The 18,270-nt window shown below is 41.6% G+C and overlaps 1 protein-coding gene across 2 annotated transcripts in view; it reads left to right on the top strand.

Annotated features, from left to right (window-relative positions):
- The first annotated feature begins 15,763 nt into the window (after positions 1-15,763).
- Positions 15,764-18,270, top strand: part of GALNT11 (polypeptide N-acetylgalactosaminyltransferase 11) — a 45,301-nt gene continuing 42,794 nt past the window's right edge. Inside the window, exon 1 of one of the 2 annotated variants that reach the window (XM_041408840.1) lies at positions 15,764-15,820. The gene's annotated coding sequence lies outside the window, so the exon portion shown is untranslated. The other variant, XM_041408843.1, reaches the window with a different exon arrangement.

The raw sequence follows: 18,270 nt of genomic DNA, 5'->3' as shown, positions 1-18,270 counted from the left end.
TTTCTGGATCCTGACTATCAGAACTTCAATATGTTCAGCATATTACATGGCTCCAGCAGTGACCTCTAACAGCCAGGAACAGGCAGCAAGTGAATTTTATAATCAGGCCTTTAGCACCATAATGGACTGACCCTCCTGGTTTAAACTTTCCACGGCAGGGCAGTGTGCACAAGCACTGCTCTGACAGAATTTCTCTCTTCTGTCTGCTTTTGCCAATAATGTTGGCTAGTGAAGGTTGCTGTGTAAGGAAAAAAAAAAATCCCAGTTTACCCTCTCACTTCCAAGTCTTCATCCCTAGAACACACAGATTTAAAGGAACCTTTTGTGCAATACACAAAATAAAACAGCTGGCTGCCCACAAGGCCTCACCCAAGACAAAACAGTCACAGTCCTTCAGTTAATCTATCTTCCTGGCTCAGCCAGACGCCAAGGAATCCAGAGCCTCCCAGACTTCTGGGAAGCAAGTAAATATCATAAAATGCCACAGGTCAAACCATCAAATGCTGCTTTACTGCCCCTGATCCGGAGCTGTTGGGGAGCTGCTCATCCCCAGGCTCACAGCTCCTGTTGATACTCTGGTGGCAGCACTAGCTGGCAGGATGCTGCTGCTAGGAGTCTGCTGTTCCTCTTACCACAGGAAAAATGAAATCACCTCCCATATTACATTCCAGAAAAAGCCAGGTAGCTGCAGTTGCCCCTTTGTGAAAAAGGGTGGGAGAATAAAAAAAGGCAAATGTGAATGTGTGTGTGTCCTTGGTCGAGGCTATTTTCCTTTTTTTTTTTTTTTTTTTTTTGTTCCATTTAGGTGAATGTTTTTGGTGTGTTGGAAGGAAAAAAAACAGCCTTGAGCTAATACGTGCAGATTAAAAGGTGAAGTTGATCACTATCAAAAATACTTTGTGACCTAAAATGAAGCTCTGAGTCATCATCACAATTGGCTAAAAGGAAATTGAAGAATTAAACTCCTTGTAAGCACACACTCATAGAATGGTTTGGGTTGGAGGGGACCTTTAAAGCTTATCTAGCCCCAGCAACAAGCAGGAACATCTTCAACCAGACCAGGTTGCTCAGAGCCCCATCCAAGCTGACCCTGAATGTTTCCAGGGATGGGATATCCACCACCTCTTTGGGCAACCTGTGCCAGTACCTCACCACCCTCAGTGTAAAACATTTCTTCCTTATAAGTGTCACCATCACAGTGACTTTGTCAGACAGACTACCCAAAACTCAAGTTCACTTGATCTCTGATCGCTTAAATAGTTTTAACTTTGCATGGTCTGGCTTTCTCCATGGGGTAGAACACACAAGTTGATGGCAGAGTACCAGCAATACTCTCCACATTTCTTTGTTGTTAGAAGCAAAGACTCTTGGCATTTCAGCCCTGTGTTTCAGTTATGTATATGGATCTCTATTACTAGAAAATAAGAAAATCTCACAAACTCCTTATCCCATCACTATCTCCATTTCCTGTAAGTAAAGAACCTCTTCTTATTCCCACTGAAGAGCTGAGGAATGCAGGTACAGTGAAATTATTTGGATATGACAGTCAGTGGTCTAAGAAGAAACTGAGCATAAATCTACAGAAATCATGGTTGGAGGCCAAACCAGATGACCACATTTGAACCAAATCAAACTAAATTAAATAAAAGCTTTCTGTAGCACTCAGCACGATGTTATTTATGCCTTGAAACAGCATATCTCTTTCCCAGATTTTCCTGTCCAATTATTTAAAGGCTTGGTCCAAAAGAGATAATATAGAGAATCTGACTGTCAAAAGATCTGCTGCCAGCTGCAGTCACCTGCAGGGACTGGGAAGAAAGACATGACTGATGATAGCATCAAGACTTTGGCTGAGATTGTTAAGCTTCATAAAGCTGTCATTGTTTGACAAGTGATGTCTGTTCCGTCTGCATCATGATGGAACCAGCAATGATCCATCCCTTGGATTCTACCCAAGGAAAGGCCAAAGAGAAACACTGAAAACAAAGGAAATGGGCAGACCACTGTTGCCTGCCTCTGTCCCCAACCACAACCCACATGAGCTCAGTTTGTTGTTTTGGCAGGAGAGCGGGCACTGAATAAGCAAGAAGAGCTGAAACTGGCAGAACAGTCAGAAAAGTATTTAGAGTTGTTTATGTATGAATGATTGCAGGGTGGGAAGGGCAGACTTATTTGGATAGATCAGGTAAAGCCCTGGGGGCAGCGCTGAAAACAGAGCCCGTTGCAATCAGATGAGTAACATGATCCTGGACTGCTTTCTCTTTTCCCTCTGTGCACACTCCAAGTTGCAGTCAAGCTTTGCCTTGGAGTCCTTTTGAACGTTTCATTCACAGGTATTTGTTAAATCCTGCTGTAGCAGGATGCCTGTGAGAGGATGCCTACCACTTTAATCCTCCATTAACAACTCAGATTTTTGGTGCTGTAGCCAAGGTTCGCTTGCTGACTCTCAGCCCCAAGAAGCCTTGGAATACTTGGATTGTGTATTTACCTTCCCCTGATTTCATTACAAGAGTGATACTTGGCACTTCTCTACTCCTCTAAAGGAGGGACAGGTCCATCACTGGTAGCATAAGTGTGACAACACCATCCATGCTTAATTGCATTCAAACTCAGAGTAGTAAACACAGAACCGTGCAAATGCAATGTCTGATTTGCACAGTTATAACCTGACTGAGAAATTACTACTGTTTGAAGCGTTCACCATCGCCTTTGTTGTGGGGATTATTCCTTTTGTAAACACAGCCACTGTGGGGCAGCAAGACATCAGCATTCAATGGAGTGTGCTTTGCTTCTCCCAGGATCCCGAAGAGGCTGTAAGCTCTGCTACCCTCTGCCTGCAGGCAACTGGGACGATGCAAATGGTTAACACCCTTTGCTGTAAGCACATTTCCCCGGTCAGGGTGACTTGGTGACTTGGGAATCATGATAGCTTTTGAAGGTAATGTTGAGATAAGGTAGCACCAAAACTGCTTAAGTAGTTTATATGTCAATTCTGAGAGAAGAACATGTCAACAACTCATAGCTCGAGGACGTTTGAACTTCACTCGTGCACGGTGCCAAATCCTGCGTTCTCAGGAGGCTCACGCCTACATGCAAACAGACAAGTTGCTATTTGCTTTTGCCATTTTCCCAGAGGAAGTGATGGTGCCAGACAAGTGTGAGCAGACCAAGCTCATACAGTGTGTCTGGCTGTGTGGTTTGTAACTCTGCAAGTGGAAATGATGAGCACTCCCACCACACTCTGGTCATTGCCCAGGGACACAGAACGGTGACTCTAATCCAGGAGAGCGTGAGATCTCCCTATGTACATCAAGCCTCCAGACTCAGACCACAAGCTCTTTCCAAATCTGAATCAGGCTTTTATTGGAATTCTCACCAATCTTCATTGCCCTGGACTCCTAGAGCATTTGCACTCAGCCTAAATGAAGGTTTGGACCCCAGATGAAGAAGGGGTACTGTAAGTGATGCAAGTTTGATAATGGAGAGATAACTACTGGAGCTCATAACTATCATTTAGAGACACAAGTCTACTAAAACAGTACAGAAGCTATTTTTTTCCAAGTTGGGTCTTGCCATCAAAATGAGGAGAAAGAGACTATTAAAACTGGTTTGGAAAAAATACAGAAGGTTATATCTACCTGCTTACTAAAAACAGGAAATCAGATGTTATAGTCACTCCTGAGGATGAATTTTGAGCCAGATCTCTGACATAAAGTTCTACCATGTTTATGTGTGCTGTGACAGCCTTTCTCGTCTTCCATTTGAAAAAACAAGATTTTCTGACTTGAAAAATATAGTCAATAATGATTATGAGTTTTATTTAATGCAAGTTGGTTACTGAGCAAGAAAACAGTCAATTTTAATTTTCAGTTTATCTATGCAATACAAAATGTAAGAATTTTCTAAACCTTTCTTTGCCCTTTAAACATAAATCACAAGGAATAAAAACTTTAGTTCAATCAAAATTTGTGCTTCTTGATAGGCTTCTAAATGAATTGTCTAATCATGTCAAACAAGCAGATTAAATAGATTCACTTAGTGAGCCTGGACATGAGGGGGAAAAGGAGGAAAAAAAGAAATCCCAAACCTCACAATAATGGAAATTGTCTGCTTTAATTTTTTCTGTAGGTGTCAAGATATAAGAAGTAATCATGTCAAACAAGCAGATTAAATAGATTCACTTAGTGAGCCTGGACATGAGGGGGAAAAGGAGGAAGAAAAAAAAAATCCCAAACCTCACAAAAATGGAAATTGTCTGCTTTAATTTTTTTCTGTAGATGTCAAGATATAAGAAGGGGACACTGAAGTTGTCCTTAGATAAGTCTCCCAGAGTAAGAGTTAACTAAGTTAAATCAGTGTTACAGACTACACAATAAAGAGCCATGGGTTTAAGTGTACAAGTTTGAATGCCAGAAGCAGCCTGGACATGACAGTACAGAACTCTCTGCAGGTTAAAGGATCTTCTCTCTTTGCACAATCTGAGACAGTAAAGAAGCCACTTGCCTCCTCAGTCAGAGCACCACTGACATGAAAGATATTGTTAATATATTATTTCTTTTCTCCCTTTTCTTCTCTCTGGGACATTAATGGATACAGAGATCTGAAGCTTTGTGTTGGGTTTTGTCTTGGTCATGTCTAGGGGGTAAATACTTTTCCATGTTAAATATACACATATAAAACACTAGGAAAGAAAATTTTTGAAGATTGTAGCTAAAATGTCTTTCTTTTAATACTAGCCAATTGATGCCAAAATGATTTTTGCCTTTTTTTCTTTTATATATTCTCTATATTCTTTACACATCTATTTGTAGCTCTGTAGCCTATTATTGTATTTGTAGCTAGCTCCAATACTTTTCCCTACTTCTTCCCTACCCTGACAGGAAGAAAGACAAAACACATTCCAGAGGCTCCAAACCCTGTGGTCCAAGGCCCCTATCCTATCTTGGCTCTCTGGCAGCCAAGGTTGAAACCAGCTCTTTGAGACACATTTTCATAAAAAAAGTTCAGTTCCTATCTAAAAGGGGGCTGCAGAAGTTGTGGAATCAAAAAGGGAGAATTACTTCATCACTTATGCTTCCAATTGGTGATTCTTGTCAATTATGCTAATTTGCTAAATTTATAGAACTGTATTCACCCTATGTGGTGTGGGCACTTTTCCATATCTGCCCCTTGGAGGCCTCCATTAGAGACCAGCCTTTATAATACCTCCTATACTAATATTGTCTTGAAAGTGTGTTGCTTTATTTCTAGATCTTTAAGGCATCATGTTAATACTTCACACACATGGAAAAGATTTTTTTGGTTTGTTTTTGACTAGTATAAAAAGTATCAAAGCATTAAAAATTATTTGATTTTGGAAAGGAAGGATATATGTAATGGATCACCAGCTTTTCCTCACCCTTTGAAAGGTAAAATAATTACAAAAATTGATGGCCTGAACCTAACTGGCTATCAAAAACCCTACACTGGTTTTAAATTCAATTTGAAATAGGTAAGTTCGAGATGCAATAGTCCTAGGAAGAAACAGTCCCTTTATGACAACTTCCCAACACACTGATCACCAGATTGTACATCAAAACACGTGCTGTAGTGAACTTCTGCCAAAGGAAGTGAAAATAAACCTAACTGGGAGATTACCTGAGTGTGTTCAGGCAGCTCAACAATTTGCTTCCCCAGTGCACTGTTGTGGGGACCCACCTAGTGAAACCATGAAGAATTGCACCAGTCCAGAACATGAAAGAAAGGGAATATTGAGCCAAGGAGACAAATAACTGAAAAATATAATTTAGTATATTGCAAGTAGTGAAACATGTGGCAAGACGAGAGAGACCACAAATTCCAGCCAACCTACAGTCACCATCTGGTATTGCTTTGTAACTCTCAGATAACTTGGTTTCAAAATCTGGTGCAGCAGAAGCTTGCATTTAGGAGAATGGATAATATATTTTGGTTTAACTCAAACTGGTGCACTGCCAGACAACATATTTGGAACTTATGCTCAGCATTACCAGCCTGAGCACTAACAAAACCGGGGCTGGTTTTTGTAAAATCAGAAGAATGGCTTTGTTAAAAAATACTAGAAGTTATTTCCCTTTGTCTCTTCACTTATTTTTTATTTTTAATTTTACTCTGTAGGAAAAGCCATCATTTTATGTATTTGTCAAATCTTTAAGGCTTTATTCCTGTAATCACAAGAACTGGAGGCTTTCATTACAATGAAAGCTGAAATTTTTATTTTCTTTCTTTTGGCAACAATGGCTGTAAGAACACCACCAGGATTGTTTGGTTTACAACAGATTTTTATGCAATAAAGTGCTGAAATGAAATTTTGTTACAGCCAGTATTGATCTGCTCAAAGGGATTTTGCCCTCATTTCCTTACTTCCCTGTCCTCACTTATTTAATCCACAAGAGAACTAAAGCTTTCATTAGTAAAAACATGTCCAAAATATGCAGACATTAAAAGATACCTGGCTCAACCACTGGCATTTTCTCTTAATGATACAAAATTACACACTCTTTTTTATTTCCATCACAAGGGCATACAAAAAGGATTGAGATTTGGATTAATTTAATTATGAAAATAGTTTATAATACTCTTTTTCTTCTTGAATGAAGTAACAAACGCATTTTGTTTTGTCATCCTCCAAAAGAGAGTTGAAAATATTAAATTCCAGTTGAATTACGAACGGGTAATTTATAGTGCAGGAGCTCCTCCTCAAACTCTTAGAATCCCCTGCTTTTGATTCTACTCTTGTCTACACATATTTAGGTCCTTATGGTTTATGTGACTTTATTTCTTGAAAAATACTGGATAATCAACACCACAGAACAACTTCCTAGCATCTAGAACTGCCACTTAAGTTTGGACAAGAGCCATCCATACCAATTTAGAGGCAAAAGAATTCTAATTTCTCTTACCCCAATCACAGTTTTCTTCTCTCTTCATTGACAAGACTATTCCAAGAAAATCCTGACTTTTCTAAGTCCACCGTGTGCCAACCAGCCTTATGTCAGACCTTGAAATACCTCCACTTTCTCTTCTTATCCTATTCAAGATACTACTGCTACTTTCTAGCATTCCTGTAACAAATGATACTTAACTCAAAATTGTACCTGAAATCCAGGGCTGCTGTAAGAGCATGTCCCAGTAGTCACTGCACCACTCCTTGGGACACAGGCACTCTGCTCAGGGTTCTGGATTACACACAAACATCAAGGCACTCAGGCTTGTGCTTGATTGCTACCTTCCCAGCCACTGCTATCTCTGAAAGCAAGAGGAGCAGGCATTACTGTCAGAGCATTGGTTCTTGGGAGCAGTGATTTTTGACCCCAGTAATAGGAACAGAAATCCTTGCTCTCTAAAGCCTTCCTCTTGGGCTTCCATTCCTTCCTTCCCCTCTGCTGAGTTCCTTTTCTTCTGTCCCTTTCCAGCTTCTTCCTCTTCTTAGCAGCTCCAAACAAGTATAATTTTTTAGGAAAGAAGAAGAAGAAGGAAGAAGACAGAGTATATTGGGATTTGTGGTGAGAGGAATTCAGACACATGCTGTGCAGGCAAGTTTGGGGATGAAGAAGGAAGAAGACAGAGTATATTGGGATTTGTGGTGAGAGGGTTTGGGGTTCCCCAAACTCACCTGTACATGCTGTACAGGTGAGTTTGGGGAACCCCATAACCCTCACAAAGCTCTCTATCAAAGAGACATCACGGTGAAGAATGGAACTCCTTTCTCTGGGGCTCATCAAAGCCTCTCCAACCTCCCTTCCATCTATAGCATCCAGAAAATGCTGCTGATCTCTTTCCCAGCTGGATCCCCACCACCACATAGAATCCTCCCACCCTTACTACTGAAATCTGAGTGGTGATTTGTGGTGAGAGGAATTCAGACACATGCTGTGCAGGCAAGTTTGGGGATCCCCATAACCCTCACAAAGCTCTCTATCAAAGAGACATCACGGTGAAGAATGGAACTCCTTTCTCTGGGGCTCATCAAAGCCTCTCCAACCTCCCTTCCATCTATAGCATCCAGAAAATGCTGCTGATCTCTTTCCCAGTTGGATCCCCACCACCACATAGAATCCTCCCACCCTTACTACTGAAATCTGAAATCTGAGTGGCTTACAGGTAATGCTTCTTATTGTAAATGGCAGTTAGATGCTAAATGGCATTGCTACCAATCCCTCTTCTGCAGCTTTGTGTCCTTACATAGCTTCCTGTGCCTTCTGCACTTCCTTATCCTCTGTCAATACTTCAGATTGTGTCCTGGTCCTGTACAATGTCTCAGCAGAAATACACCAGGGGGCATCTCACAGCTCACACAGAATTCTCCTGCTATTAACATGCTATTCCCTAGAACAGCACAATGTCTAATCAGGATAAATTTCTGTGGTATTTATCTTCCAATCTCACCATTTTCCTTAGGCAGTTCACTTTCAGAGCTTGGCATTTTCAGAGAGTAAAATAATGGTTTCCTCCAGTCATTCATTTAATTTAATAGGCCCAAAAATTGCCTTGAGCATTTTAATCATACCAATCTTGTTCATGCTAAAATAAGGAGTAAATTTACATGTAACTGCACAGCTCTTGGTTACTGTATAGACCAATTAGAACACTTATTTTTGTTTTCATCATTTATTGAAATCAAATCTATGACACTTCTAAAACTTGCATTTTAGAAATACTGGTTTTACAGTCTACTCTAACATATTTCTCTGGTAAACCACAAGTTAGTGGTGCAACAAAGAGCACCTTCCTGATGGGGATTTTTTTTTCTTGTATTGCTTTCAATTTGCCTGGGAATTTTGAGAGGTCAGGCATCCCTGCTTGTAGTGATATTTAATTGCCCAACAAGAAACTGTGTTTGACTGCAAGTGGTTCTAATCTAAACAGATAAAGTAGGCACAGGTTGTGAGAGTAACAATTTTATCAACACACTGTATATAACAAATGAAGACATCAAACAATAAATCCAGATTTATGGAGAGAGTGCCTTAAGGGACAGTCACGTCTCCTAATTCTTATCCTCTTAGCTATAAGAATATAATTTCCTCTGCAGTTTCTCATATGTGCATAAGGTAGGAAACACAACTGAACTTCACATATTCTTTGAAAAAACAATACAAAGATCAATTTTACTGCAAACATATGTCAGGCCTCTGAAAAAGAAGAATGATTCAAAGTACAAGTTTGTAAATCACTGTCTGATTGCTCATGAAAATTGTCAAGTTGTGAAATTTTTTTAGGATGTGTTATTGAAACAGACAAAAAAAGACAAATTGGAGGAGGGAAGAGAAGAAAAGAAAGAAGGGTACCACTGTGATTAAAATTGCTACAGAGAAGCAGGAACTACCCCCAGTTAGTGCGAATCAGAATAATTTTACAAAACGAATGGGAAAAATAGACCTAAAATGGAACTATGAATATTACTGGATAACCACCCTTTCCTTGTTACACATACATCCTTTTTATGCATTTCTCAGTTCTAGGAAAGTGAAAGCCCATTCCTGAGAATGCAGGAAAAATCCTCCAGTATGAAAAAGCAAAATAGCTCAGCATCCTATTGTACAACAAATTTGGGGCTAGAGGCTGAGAGATCTTTTGATTAAAGATTATACCTGTTGTGAGAAAAAAAGAGAAAAAAAAAAACCAACCCCTTTATAATAGAAATGCCACAATTCAGGCTTGGAGTCCTAGTCTCAGTCTGAACTCTATCTAAGACCAGTTTATGTGACATAACTAAAGGTTTTGTCAGACTGTTCAGGAAGTCTGAATATTTCTCAGATACTTACCTATGAAAATGACATTTTAGACGTTTTCATCAAAACAGGAAGACAGTGATGCAACAGAAAAAGCACTGAAGGACTCAATTCTATTTTTTGGTCTGCCAGTGCTTTGTTGGATGACCTGGAACAAACAACTTCATCTTTCTGTGCTTAACTTCCACATCTGTAAAAAGAAGATAATGAGGCTGAACTCCTCTGCAAATAAACTTTTTTCCTTTTCTTATCAAGGAGTTGAAACAATGACGGAAGGAAACTCTTGGTAGAGTTGTAATATAGTTCACTGGTAAAAAGCCAATTCAATTATGAGATTTCTTGGGTTAATGGGATTGTTTTCATTCTCAAACTTTGCAAAGCAGTCCAAAGTGGAAAAGAAATCAGTCCAGGTTGGCCCAGACTCCAGAGCCTGTGAAGTGATCTGAGCACAGTTGAGCAACACTGGACAGAAAGTTTGGCCAATTACCCCTCTCCACAGATTCCAAGGAAAGTTTTATTTCAGTAAAAAGAAATTCTAGAAAACATAGAAATGTTTCACTCAAAGACCTTAAGAGTGAGAACTTATGAACATGAAAACTAGATGGAATTTAGACAGCAACACCCCAAAGATAAAACACAACTTTTCCACAGTTCTGGAGAGACTCTACAGAAGAGCTTAAAAAAGTGTTAAGAAGTGCAGAAAAACAACACAGCCTCGGCTGGAAAATGAAGGACAAAAATTTGAAGGGAATTGGAGAGAGCATAACAATACTACTCTGTATGCTCAGTACTGCAAACCTTGCTAAGACAAAACAACTCTTAGCAAGATCCTTGGATCTGTGAATTCTCCCAGGCACTGTATGTCACACAACTGGCTCCTTCCTCCTATTCCTGCAGATTTTAGGGCCACATCACACATGCTCATTACTCCAGCTTACTAGTTGTTTCCTGCTTCATTAGGATGGGTTAATATATTTAGCTGGTTTGTAGATCTTATCTGTGTCTTGTGTATGGGAAAAGGGAGAGAACCTGTTTATTGTAATGTATCAGGTTTGCTCTCATCTCTGTCTGAGCAGGATATTTGAGATCACAATGTTCTCCTGACACCAGCAATGCTAGAAGGAAGTACTCATTATTTATTATTTGTTATTATTTATTGCAGTATCAAAGCATTCTGCCAATAATTAGCAAATGTGTAGGAGCACACATGGTGCTCAATGGTGTTTGAAAAAGGCTTCACATCTTGTTGTAGGATGTCCAAAAAAGAAACTCTTGAGCTTGCTGACTTGTTTTGTTAGAACTTTCATCAGCCCCAGAGGACAGCATTAGTGCTAAAAGTTTTGTATTTCCAACAAGAAAATGTAAATAATTTGAAGCATGAGAGACTGAGGAAAAAACTGATTCAGCATTCCAAGAATCATTTAATTATCATCTGGCTTTTCTAGTTATCCTTCTTTTTGATTTCTTTGCCCTGAATCTTAGCCTAAATTCTTTTAAGACAAGTTGTGCTACTCTAACAAGACCTAACTGGTCTGATTCACAGCCGACAGCGTGCAAAGCGTGCCATCAACCAAATTCATTTTGATTTCCCTTTGTGGAAGAAAAAAAAATAAAATCCCTTTTAGCTACAGGATTGAATGGCCATTAAGAATTGGCCATTCTGGGTGTCAGCAGCAGTACCTGTGGCTGCCCCAGAACTCTTGGCCATTGGGTGTCTTCCAGGCTGAGGGAGTCATGTAACTGTGTTCCAAGTGTCACTCCATATCCATGCACCGTGATACAACACACTGTCACTAATCCTTCACACAAGCCTCATTACCAACAGTATTTTAGGATGGCTTTTCATGTATAATCTCTTGGATTCTTCCCCCAAATCGATACTTGCCGAATCAACTCACTGGTCTGACTAGCTAAGGAAACTTCAGGAGACAGCGTGAAAAGCTAAGCAATATTCCCTCTGTACAGCCTGGCAAAACCTACAAGTTCTGACACCTAGACTGAAGTGTCCCCATGCCAATGTCTTCATCTGCATGCAAATTCCTCCTGCAGTCGATACAGAACTACTCAATGCAGCTGATGGAGCAAGGAGCTACTCAGCTGCTCAGAGTACACTGATCCATCTGCCTGGAGGTGGTCTGAACAGCTTGCTGTGCAACCATGAGCAAGGTTCATCTTGCCAACCATCTGTGCTCAGTGACAACCGTGGTGGACTGAGATACCAACAACTTCCACGTGAGATTTCAGCCAGAACAGCTTTTTTGGATACCTGCTGTTTCTTGGAGCAGGAGGCCAGGTAGAAAATTCCTCAGTGCCTAAACTGGCACTCGGTGCCTGCATTTATGTAACTAAATCTCACATTAATTCTCTGCTGAGTATAAGGGGAGCTTAGACATCTGGTTCACATGGAGACACCTACACATGGAAAACCAAATTTAGGTGCCTTAATCTGCTGGCTGAATCCACCCCTTTACTTGGAGATTTCCTCAGCTGGCAGCTGCATTAGCATTATGCTTAAGAGGCTTCAGTGGACATTTTTCTCATTTCCATTTCTAATCCACTCATGAGAACATTTATACTTTTGGCCTCTCTGATACACTTGCAGCAATTTACAACTGTAACTCTAGAGAAAACATACTTTCTTTTATTTATTTTAAATTTATTGCCTGGAAATTCCACTCAGGACATCTAAATTTTATGCTATAAGAAATACAGAATTCACTTTTTCTATTACAACAGATTTTTTGACCGCTATCACAATCACATTCCTTCATGGTCTTTTTCCAAATTAAACCATTCAAGTGTATTCCAACACTTCTTTTATTTATTTTTTTTTTATTTTTTAAGGAAGAAATTCCAATCAGTTCATTGCTTTTCTCTCTACCTTGGTGCTTTAGGGAGAATTCCACAAAATATTCAAGATGTGCAAGCATTTTTGATTTTACAAATCTTCCCGTCTTGTTCTATATTCTGGTTTTAATATACTTAACATCCTTTTTGCCTTTTCATCTGCTCCAAAGCACAGAATTGATGCCTTCAATAGATGAGCTACAAGAGCTCCATAGATTTTTTTCCTGAGTGCTCCTAATAAATTTAAGGGTATGTGGGATGTCTTTGTTCTACAGGCTTTTCCTTGGTGGTGGATAAGAGTCTCTCCAATTCAGACGTCTGTTTTTGCAAAGCTATTTAGAATATATCCCTTTGAGATCTCCACCCACTGTCAAATTTGATACATATAGCCCAAGATTTCAGAAGCACTTGAGAAGAGACAGCAGAACAGATAAACCCATATACATATTCTGAGTTGTCATTTGACCTTATTTCCTTGGGAAAGCAGGCAAGAAAACCACGTCAAGTGGTCTTCAGCAAAAGTAACAATAAGAAGGAAGTGGTTTGAGAGCAACCAGACAAATGTCCTGCTCCTCAAACACTCCAAATAAACTCTCCAGCACTTGCAAGGGCTTTTCTATGCCACTCAAAACCAGAATCACTTAGAAACTGTTAGGGGATGTGGAAACTGACTTCACTCATAGACAGCCTGTAGGCAGACAATTGCAACAGGAAACCACTGAAACAAATGCAAGTCCTCCCAGTTATTGAAGGAATACTTGGGGTTTCCTCCAGTCTTCTCTATCACAGCTGGTCAACAAGCACTACACATCAGCTGGAGAAATTTGGTCTCAACAATCTGGATTTGGAAAAAACAATACACATTAATTCTCTTTGGTTTTGGGGACATTTGGCTCCTTTTTCACAAAGTAGATGGATCAATCTAAGATAAGAGACAGGATTTAAAGAGTATCTTTTGTACCTGACTGTCCATTTCTCTTGCGTAATTTCTGTGTCCAAGACACATCAACAACAGAAATTAAATTTCAGTGCTTGAGTAAATTTGGAACCCAAATTTTGACCCCAACCCACACTGACACAGGATTACTTTGGGTTATGGCTTCTTGCCAGGACTGTTATAAGAGTTCTTGCCTTTTGCTGTGAGCACATAGGAAGTGGGTCAATTAGTTAACACTAACGAGTTATCACAGATCTTATTAAGCAATTGGGCTGGACAGATTATCAGGAATTTTGAGAGGTAAAACACATCTCAAAGACCTTATATTAAATGACACAAAAAAGTATAGGTTTATTAATTCTGTTAATAAAATGATAATCCAAGCACCAGGGAAATTCTTATCAATAAGAATTAAAAGAGATTAAATAGCTCGAGTTACAAGGTGGGCAACAACTGGCCAAATTAGGACTTCCAGGATAATGGTTCTGCAAAAAACAGATATCATATATGCTGAGGTTGCTTTTACCTAAAAGAGCTTAACACACACTTGCAGTCCTTGGGATAAATTATGAGATCAAAGGTGCATGTTAGCCATTATGAAACAGGAATTCTGGAAAGCTGTCTGATGGGGGGCTGACTGTGTGGTTATCTCATTTAACTGCACCTTGCTTTCATCCTGATCCCTGCTACCTCCTAGCCATCCACCTACTAGCCCCTCCACAGGCTGTAACTCCCTTTTCTCTCACTGCAGCTTCTGATTATGGATTGCCTTTTTGCCCTCTGTACTCTAATGCTGCAGCTACAGAGTTTTGACAGGTTCTGGGTTCTTCTCTATTTTTGTTATCATAAAGCAACTTGCCATAATCTCTGGATATTGAGGGCAATATCCACCAAAGAATGGGCTTGGATGTGTCAACCCAGTTTAATTTCCACTTCAATAAAATAAAATCTGCCATCTTCAAAGTGTCATTCAGGAGCTCAAGTTCTGTAATCTGTATTTTATAAAATAAGCTCCCAGTCCTGACTATGCCATGCAAATCTGACAATTAGTTTGTTCTTAAACCTTACCGGGGTTTACAAACCCAACATGCCTTCCAGTTTCACCCCTTTGCCTGGAGAAATGACACCTGCCAAGTCAGTCCTGCACAAAGATGGATCTGTGGTGTGGTGGGTTTAGCAAGCCAGTTGTTTGACCCTTTACTCTAGATATCAAAGATCTGAGGTTTCAGCATGACTCCCCACCTGTGAGGATGTAAATCTCGTCGCTACGGAAGCACATTAACTGCCAATCTCAGGTTATTTCAGTGTAGTTGTGGTAGATTTTCCTCTGCTATCTCCCTCTTCCAGATGAAGAAAACACCCCTTCACATTCCCCACAGCAACTCAGCCTACAGGGTGAGGGATCCATGGCTGGTCAGCCCAGACATCCTCCACCAGCCTGACCTACACACCTTTTTTCCCCCTTCAAAGCCCCAGGAAAAGTACAGAGAATGGACTATCTCTTTTACGAGGCGAGATTGGTCCTGTTCAGTTTAAAGACTGAGAAGGGATCTCTCGAATACATAGAAGTATCTCAGTGGTGGGTTGTCAAGAGGACGACGCTGGACTTTTTGGTGATGCCCAGCAACAGGACAAGAAGCAATGGCCATAAACTAAAATATGAGAAGTTGAACTTCAAGATGAGTTAAGACCTTCTTTACACTGAGGGTGGCAGAGCACTGTACCAGCTGCCCAATGAGGTCATGGAGTCTCCCCTCACTGCATCCAAACCCATCTGGACACATTCCTGTGACACCTGCTCCACGTGAACCTGCCTTGGCAGGGTTGGGCTGGATGGAACCCAAACAATTCTGTGATTCTGTACTTCCATGGGGCCATTTAAGGCCGAAAAGCCCGAAACAAATACTTCGAGGGACTGGAAAATGCTTTATTCGTCTCAGAGAGCTGCCACACACAGAGTAAACCTGGTGGCATGAGCAGAGACATTCAGAGCAAATCTGAGGGGAGGAGAGAAGTAAAAGCCGCATATCCACAGCCCTGCACTCCTGATTCCCCTCACAGCTCGGCAAAATGGATGCAGGACACACCGCCACAGCGCCTCTGCTCTACCCCTCAGAACTCGCCATGTTCTCCGACTGCCCCAAGCCCCGCCTGTCATGGCGGCGAAGGAGGAGGAGGAAGAGGAGGAGAATAGGGAGGAGAAGGAGGAGGAGGCAGCGGTCACATGGCGCCAACGCCGCCACAGCGGGCGCGGGGCGGGCGAAGGGGCGATGCCACCGCCGCGGTGAGTGCGGGGCTGAGCGGGACACGGGCCGCGGTGGTGGCGTGAGGGGAGGCGGCCCCGGCGGGGGAACCGGCGCCGGGGTGAGGGGCAGCCCGGGGGAGCGGGTCGGGGTCAGCGGCGGCATCGGGCTCTCTGTGCTCGGTCGTAGATTGGACTCGATGATCTCAGAGGTCTTTTCCAACCTAGCGGTGTGATTGTGTTTTCCCGCCTGCCCTGAGGCAGCGGTTGCTGAGCCCCAGGGGCTGGTGCGGTGCGGGGCTGCCCGGCTTTGGGTCTCGGGTGAGGTGACAGCGGGAGGCTGCCCCGGCCGGGTCCCCGCCTGACCCGGCCCCTTGCTGGGAGCTCCTGGTTTAACGTGACCCCGGGGGGAGACCGAGGGGCTGCAGCAGGGTGTGCTGTACGGGATGGGAGATAACGTAATTACTGTTTCTTATACTCTTTGAATGCGTGTGAAGGCGCAGCAGCAGCCCGGCTACAGGTAGACTGAAACTCTGCAAATCTGACCTGACATGTGAGGATCGCTACGTGTTGGTGTTGCTGGCTCTGCTCCGTTCATTGATTCGTTTGTAGGGCGAGGTCAGGCATTGCTTTTTGGAGTGCTCTGTGACCCCGTGAAGTATTAAAGCTTTCTTTCCTTTGTGACTGGGAAATTTATTTGAAAACCGTTTCTTCCCTCTTCCCCCTCCTGTCCCCCGTTCTCTGCTCCCCCCTTGTTCTTCAGTACATACTTACATGCAACACTGAGGCTTCTCTCTTCCTTTTAGCAAATATGTGCTGTTCTTTGTGGCTGGTCTCCAGCTCTTTAGTCAGTTCATTTTTGCCATGTGGTATTTTTATTTTTTTGTGTCTATGTTAAAGCTTGTAAGGAAAGCTGCTGCAGAACATGCTGGAGCAAATGGACTGTCTCAAAGTTACTTGCAAGGTGGATTAAAGGTTCTCTGGTCCCTTGCTTGCAAGAAAACAAATGGATCTGAATAAACCACCAAAAGCCCTGTGCTACTTGTAGTGGGAGATTTGGCAGGTTAGAATACCCTGCTGTAATGTGGTACTGGAAGCAAGCATTGTGTTTAGAATCCACCTTTCCAGACAGCTGTTTCACATTTGTTCACTTTGTCACAGGTGTCAGCCTTAAAACTGCTGTTGAAAGTAATTAGAACACTGATGCTCTATTACAGCATCTCTGCCAAGCTGTATCCTGAGTTGTTTTTAATATCAGTTGCAGGGCAGCTGCAGTAAACCCTACAGGATTTTAATTATGTAATTAAAGTGCAGCCTCTACTCTTCCAAAGAAAAAAAAAACAATATCTCATGCCCTGGCTTTGTTGCTGTTCTGTAAACAGTGTTTTCTCCATTTGGTCCAGGGTATTTGAAGCATTGCTTTCTGTTCAAAGGAAGGGTGAAATCTCTCAGTGCCAGCAGAGTAATTGTGCAGGTGGACAGGGTTGTTAGCACTCTGCTAACATGCTGTTTTTCCCTGGAAAATGTATTTCAACAGAGGATCAAATCCCTTCTTTCCTTAGAAAGAGTAGTCTGTAAGTTACATTAAGCATTCTTGCATGCTTTATGAGCTAGGATCTGTTTTTATTTTCCTTTCCTATGGATGTCATCTTAATAGAAAACTATTCCTGAGTATCTCTGATTAGCTTAAGCTGATCCAAATGCAGACTGTGCCCAGGAAAGGATGGTACCAATCTCTTCCTGCAGTGTGTTTTTGCCATGCTACCCCGTAGAGAACCTCTAAAAATGTGAAACAGTCCAGCTGGGATTCCTAGGCCTCATTTTAGAACAGTGTAAATGTCCAGGTGGTTCCAGATAAGAGGCTTTTGATTAACAAGCAATTGGCCTCCCCTGGTAGAACTGTCTCTGAAGAACTGCATGCCTCCTGCATAAGCTTTTCCTCCTTTCTGGGTAAGATAAGCTCCTGCAGAGTTTTAGGAGCTCTTCTGCAGCAGGGAAGGAAAGAAATAACAGTGCAGCTCTAATGAGCCTTCGTCTCCCAGCCTCAGATGAGGATGCCAGCAGGGGAAGTGGCATTTGTTCTGCTGGAAGAGAGTCTGACTGTGGATTTCAGGGCCTGTGGCCTGGCTTCTACTGTCTAATCACATTCTCAGAGGATGCAAATCAATACTTCATTATGCACAGGAGTAGCACTGGATAGACTTCCTGAAAAGCTTCTGTGTGACTGTAGTTTATGAGAATGGGTGAGTCTGATCATTTTCATAGTGATGTAAAATGACAGTAGGTGTGATTGAAGCACTTCAGGTGGCAGAAAGCCTGAAAACAGAAGGGCAAGGGGAATAAAGATAAATTATTGGTATTTTGAAAAATTATCTACAGAAAATAGGCTTCCTCACAATAAGTGATGCAAACCTCAAGTTTTTACTGGTAGGTATAAGGCGTGTGTGTGGTGTGGGGTCACATGGATGAAGTTAGAAGTGTCTGAGCAGATG

The sequence above is a fragment of the Onychostruthus taczanowskii genome, unplaced genomic scaffold (genome assembly GCF_017590055.1).
Source record: "Onychostruthus taczanowskii isolate IOZ18803 unplaced genomic scaffold, ASM1759005v1 scaffold3, whole genome shotgun sequence".
Taxonomy (NCBI): domain Eukaryota; kingdom Metazoa; phylum Chordata; class Aves; order Passeriformes; family Passeridae; genus Onychostruthus; species Onychostruthus taczanowskii.
The sequence above is the reverse complement of the archived record's forward strand: the minus strand, read 5'-3'. Positions and strand labels throughout refer to the sequence as shown.